This window comes from Perognathus longimembris, chromosome 21 (assembly GCF_023159225.1).
Source record: "Perognathus longimembris pacificus isolate PPM17 chromosome 21, ASM2315922v1, whole genome shotgun sequence".
Taxonomy (NCBI): domain Eukaryota; kingdom Metazoa; phylum Chordata; class Mammalia; order Rodentia; family Heteromyidae; genus Perognathus; species Perognathus longimembris.
Window position 1 is genome coordinate 25,201,952 of NC_063181.1, and position 6,654 is coordinate 25,208,605.

General features: G+C 40.5%; 1 pseudogene; it reads left to right on the forward strand.

Moving 5' to 3' along the window:
* The first annotated feature begins 3,939 nt into the window (after positions 1-3,939).
* On the forward strand, positions 3,940-4,568 carry LOC125339597 (annotated as a pseudogene).
* The last annotated feature ends 2,086 nt before the right edge of the window (positions 4,569-6,654 follow it).

Below are 6,654 nucleotides of genomic sequence, written 5' to 3' on the forward strand. Positions count from 1 at the left end.
TTTCCATGTCGTTGGTATAATTATCTCTTAGATCCTGCATGGACTTCTTCACTTCATTACCTTCATTAATTTGGTTTTGGGTGCTGTCTCTCAAATCTTTTGGCTGTGTAGCTATCTTTTCATTTGACTCTTGAAGTTCATTTTTCTTTCTATTTGTTGAGACCATGAAATCGTCTATTATTTTATGGAAGGATTGCTGTATTGATTCAAACTTTTCATTTATTATGTTTATCAGTAGACTTTGTTGAGCACTTTTAGGGTTGTCTTCTATGTCTTTTTTTTTAATGGTTTTATTTATTTATCTATTTATTTATATTTTTATTTTTGCCAGTCCTGGGCCTTGGACTCAGGGCCTGAGCACTGTCACTGGCTTCCTTTTGCTTAAGGCTAGCACTCTGCCACTTGAGCCACAGCGCCACTTCTGGCCGTTTTCTATATATGTGGTACTGGGGAATTGAACCCAGGGCTTCATGTACACGAGACAAGCACTCTTGCCACTAGGCCATATCCCCAGCCCCGTCTTCTATGTCTTTGACTGCTCTGCTTCCTGCTTGTTTAGAGTGGGAGATAAGACTCCATTGTTTGCCATCTTTCTTGTGTTTCTTCTGCCCATTTGGATTGGGAATGCCAATCTACAAGCACCTGTGAGCACCATTTAAGACCCAAAGCAGACCTTACCGAGCACTGTTGTGTAAATCTTAGAAGTTCACAATTATACACGGATACCTTGTATACCTGTATATAAAATAGATTTGGTGTTCCTAAAGAATACAATTTTGATATAACAACCAACCCTGAACCCTGTATTCAGTAGTTACTTATTTACTGTTACAACCCTATTAGCAATTTTTGTTCTTATATTAAGTTCTTTTTGGACTGACTTTCTCTATGAACCCCTTTGATTCACTCTGATTGAGCAGGGATACCCTCTATTCAATAAACAGAGATAAATGGAATCTGGAGATTCTGGAAGTAAATCAGGAGGGTAGGTTAGAGGTAGTGAAGAGAATAGAGTAAAATGTATGTTTGTGTGTGTGTGTGTGTGTGTGTGTGTGTGTGTGTGTGTGATGAGTTTAGTTTAGTTTCAGTGGCATGGAAATGTGGAGAACCGTAGACTCAGCAGAAAGAACAGGTTAAACTGATAGAGAATGGAGACTTAGCAGAAAAGAGTGAAGGTGTTATTCATAGGAAGGTAATTTTAAAGAAAGAGAATGTGACGAGAGAAACAAAGAAAAAATACTGTAAGACACATGCACAAAACAGAGAAAAATTATTAAAAAAACAAACAAACAAAAACAACCCCCCAAAAACATGATAAAACAAACATATAAGGAAAACAAAAAACCAACGACGTCTCAGAAATGAAAAAAATAATAAAAAAAGAAGTTTAAAGAATGTTTAAAAAATGCAGTCTTCCTTGTTTGGGTGGGCTTTCTACAGTCTCATGTTTCCTTGCGATGCTCTGCAATCTATTTTGCTGCTTGGCTGGTTTGACTTGCTTTCAGTTTGCTGGGGGTGGATCTGCTTTGACCCTCCTCCCCTGTTAGTGAAATCCTGGGGCTCTGTGGTTCACACAGCTTGAAGGTAGGCCTTGGATGTCCTTTGTAGATGGGGCATGTGAACAGTCTTGGGAACCGTGGCTCCTCTTGTCTGCTGTGGGGCTGCTGTCTTTAATGCCTGGATTTGAATAGGCTGTGGACTCAGCAGGGCGGGGTTCCTCTGGCCTAGTTTACCTGGCTGAGAGTTGCTTGCCTGGGGGAGTTTCCACCCACCTGTGCCTGGCAGCCTCCTGGGCGGAGCTGGCTATGGAATTCAGCTCCATTTTGGGCTGGGAATTGGGCTTCCTCTCTGAAGGGACCCTTTATCTTTCTTGGGAACTGTTTGTTTTCCTGTCTGGTTGTTCTGTGCCTCCAGTAGCTGCTCTCCACTTTCAATTTTAATTTAGGAATTAGAGTGGGCAGGGCGGGACACCTCTGGCTGAGTTGACCTGGGTGTGTGAGCCTCGGCCAGGGACGAGCCTCCCGCCTGGCCAGGGGTCATTCTCCTGGGCAGAGCTGCATCTCACTGGTCAGTCCCCCTTGCCCTTTTCAAAGTTGGCCCCTTCGTCCTGGCTTTCTCCAGGCCTGCTTTAGGTCCAATCTGGTCTGACCCTATGCCAGTGTCAAAGATAGCACTTTTCTCTAGTGGTGGGGGAAGGGCTACCTCCCAGGGTGAGAATGTCACTCCCTCTGCAAGTGAGAATGTCTTTTGTGGGGTACTCATGCTTTCTCTGCCATTTCAGCCTGTCCGTGCTCAGCCTGCCATCCGCCTCTGCCTGTCACCATCTGGAGGATTTCTCCCTTGTTGCCTCTGTGTGCTTTAGGTGTTTGGAGTACAGGGCACTGTGCTGGCACTGGCACTGGTGGCGGGACTCTGCCCAGAGCTCAAATCTGTGTTTTCTGGCCAGCAAAGTTGATTTTTCCTTCCTGGCCAGAATCCCTGTACTGTTATAACTTACTTGGGCTGTCTTTCTAGGAGTAAAAGTTTCTCTGGTGTGGTAAAACTGCATTGTCAGAGGGAGCCCAGCTAGGGCTCTGCTGCTCCTCTGCCGTCTTCCCGGAAGTCCTTACTTTTTTTTTTTTTTTTTTTTTTTTTGAGGTAGAGTCTTATACTTTTGCTCTGACTGGCCTTGAATCTCCAATCTCCACTTCTTGGATTGCTAGGATTACAGGTGGATGCCACGAATCCTGGCTCTGAAACCATTATTATATTTTTCTTTCTATTCAGAACTCTGGGCTATACACTCTACTTGGCATCCATACATAGTCTTTTAAATCATCATAGCATTGTGCAAGCTTCTTCCCTTTTATAAAAGATAAAATATGCATCTGGAGTCAGGCAAAATGCTAAAGTTCTCTAAATTAAAATAGATACAGAGGAATAGGACAGAGATTCCACTCCAGTCTTTCTCCAAAGTCAATGTTCTTTTGATTTTACTGCCTCTCAACCCTCAAAGATTTAGGTGGATGCTGTCTCTGTAATTTGTTAATTCAACAAACATATTGATTTAGTGCCTCTGGTGTGTTAGCAACCAGGTTAGCTTGACATTGGAGAATAAAATGATTGATTGATTGGGCTATGAAATGGCTATTGAACACCTATGATAGTCCCAGCAGCGTGAAGAACTATAGGGGAGGACAAAGATAAATGGCCCCAGGTTAAAAGCAGGAAGTATTGTTTCTTGTCTTTGGCAGAATATGGTAAAATCCAAAGAAGCACAGACTTCCATGGAGGAATTTTTCTTGAGACTGCAACTGTCTTCTCTAGGGATAGAAATTTAAATAAATCTACTGAGCAAAGTAATTTAGTGCTCTTTGAGTTGCACAGGCATATTTAATTTTTTTGTTATTATAAAGGTGATGTACAGAGGAGTTACAGTAGTCAGATAAAGAGTACATATCTTCTTTTCTTTTAGATTTTATTTGTTTTAACGTCTTTAATTGTTATAAAGGCGATGTACAGGGAAATAGTGCATTATTACCCCTTCCCTTGCTTTCTTCCAGTTTTTCCCTCCTGTTCCTACCCACAAGTTGTATAGTTCACTTTCAACATAGTGTCTAGTAAGTACCACTGCTGCATTTGTTCACCCTTTGTCCCTCCATTTTTGTGCTCTTCCTTACCCTGTTAAACGCAGAAAAATGAACAAAAAAGACAAAAGGGGGGGGGGGAACAGCCACAAGGAAAAAAAACAACTTCTTGTTTCCATTCCCTGGAGTTCATTTCGATATACATTATTTTATATGATCAGATGTACCTAGAACACTTTTGTGTCCCTCTCCTAAGAGTATCCTCCTTTAACCTCACTGCACAGGCATATATTAAGAATGGTTTAGACCCACCCTCGGCCGGCCCGGTGGTGGAGGGTCCGCATGGCGACCCTTGAAACCCCTGCGGTCCATCATGGCACTGCGAGTGGCCTGGAGCCTGGGGTCTGCGGCCTGCGCATGGCCCTGGTGCCCGCCGCCGCGCCCTGCGGGCCGCAACCCTGAAGGCCCAGGACAGATGCCGGCCGGACGCTGTGTACGGGGCCCGCTCTGCTCTCGGTGCATAAATTCACAGAGAAACATGAATGGATAATGACAGAAAATGGAGTTGGAACTGTCGGAATCAGCAATTTTGCACAGGAAGCTCTGGGAGATGTTGTTTACTGTAGTCTGCCTGAAGTTGGGACAAAATTGAAAAAGCAAGATGAGTTTGGTGCTTTGGAAAGTCTGAAAGCTGCCAGTGAATTCTACTCTCCTGTGTCAGGAGAAGTAACTGCAGTTAATGAAGTGCTTGCAGAAAATTCAGGACTTGTCAATAAATCTTGTTATGAATATGGTTGGCTGATAAAGATGACACTGAGAAATCCTTCAGAACTAGCTGTACTAATAAGTGAAGAAGCATATGAGAAATACATAAAATCTATTGAGGAGTGAAAATGGAACCCTGAATAAATTAGAGTGAAGTAACTTACTGCAGCATAGTTGTCTAAATTAGTGGTGGATGAAAATTTTAACATTTTGCAGAAATTCAACACTTCCTGGTAGGAAAAGGAACCACTCAACACTGCTGTGAGAGAAATACCCTTCACTTTCCAATGATTGCAGACAAACATCATATTTTTTGTTTTTTACAATAATGAGTTTTAGACTAAACTCTAGGATTTGGTATTCAGAATATGTTGCCCAGGGTAAAATCTATAATTATGTATCTCAAGGATAATACTGTTATCATACATCCTGTTGTAACTTTAAGGCCACCTCTGGATTTGGAATGACCCAATGACCTTGCCATTTGAAATAACTGGGAGTGGAGGAAAGTGCTTGTTGGACAACCTCAGATGAAGAATTCTAGATCCATTTTATAATGCACTGCATTTGCTGGTGCTATTTTTATACAATGAAGCAACAGGTTTGCAGAAAGTAAGAAAATAAATAAAATATTAAACCTCTTTAATTAAAAAAAGAATGGTTTGAGTTGGGCTTATTTTAAGTATCAATTAGAATTTTTCTATCATACTTTCAAAATTTTTCTTTTCTCCAACACTCAGTTGCTTGATATGTAAGGAAACAGCTGTGTGACTACTGTAAATCACCTGCTCGTATTTAAAAGGTGATGTGAAAGAGAGAAGTCTGTCTTGTTTGAGTTCTAAATACTACATCATTTTCCCTTTGCATGCCAACTTTATGTCACCTCATAGGATGACAGAAGTCACCATTTAGGGCCCATAAGCATTGCTGGACAATATGAAGAAAGATCTCAAAAAATATGAAAAAGGTGATGTAATTTATCATTTTTAAAATGTGATTTCTTTACTACTTGAAAGAATAGTCAACAAAACGTAACAATGGACCCACAAAAAAGGCAAAATGATGTAGTATTTAGAACCCAAACAAGACAACCTTTTTCTCTCTTTCACATCATCCTTTAAATACAAGCAGCTGATTTCCAGTAGTCACAAAGTTCTGTTTCCGTACATATGGAGCAACTGAGTGATGGAGAAAAGAAAAACTTTGAGAGTATGTTAGAAAAATTCTAATTGATACCTAAAATAAAAACCACTGTAGAAATATCATGTCTTAAATGCTTGTAATTTTTAAAAATTGTTATTGTAGAGGTGATATTTAGATGGGTTACAGTTGCATGAGTCAGGTAATGAGAACAATTCATTTTGAATCATGTCTCCCCTTTCTTTGCTTTCTTCAACTTTTCCCTCCCTTCCCCACCCACAGATGTACAGTTCATTTGCCACATAGGATCTCATGAATACCACTTTTGTATTTGTTCACCCTTTGTTCCACATTTTCTGTGCCCCTTCATCCTCTCAAATACAAACAAATGAACACACAAGAAAAAAGGAAAAGAGAGAACAGCAACAAAAAATACCTAGCTTCTTTTTCTTAGAGTTCATTTCATAAAATATTATTTTATTTGATCAAATGCACCATTCGTACCATTTGTAAGGAAATGGAAAGACTTGGAAAAAATTATATTAAGAGAAGTAAGCCAATTCCAAAGAAACATAGGTTGCATGGTTTCCCTCATTTGTGGTAGTTAGAATGTGCCAATAAATCCACAAATAAACACACACTGGGATATGATAAATTATATAGATATCTAGACTTCACATGTTGAGGCCAAAGGAGGATAGGAAAAGGAGTGGATGACAAAGGTTCAATAGCTAAGTGCATATGATCATCTAAATAATATATATTTTTTTGGAGTCATGTGGTAGGTACTGTTTATATTACAACCATCTTTGACTTCTGTTTTGGAGAATAAAATGCCTTTTTATCTTTTTTCTAATTCCTAATTTCCTCCTGTTACAAGCACAGGAACTAATGTGTCCCACAACCACATGGCTCTCCTTTCTGTGCCAGGGGCTTGATTTCGCTTCAGTTCCTGCAGACTGAGGAGGGCAGTCTTTCCATCATTCTGCCAGTTAAAGGAACCAGGGGTCAAAAGCCCCATTTCCCTGCAGAGGCTTGGCACGATTGTGAGACCTGCAGACTTGAGGATGCAGTGCAAAGTAGTGTTGTAAGTGGTCTCAGTACTTCATTGCAATGGCATTCATCACATTTCATCAGGTTTCTGGCTTTTTTTATTTAACTTGTTGTTAGGGAAGAAACATCT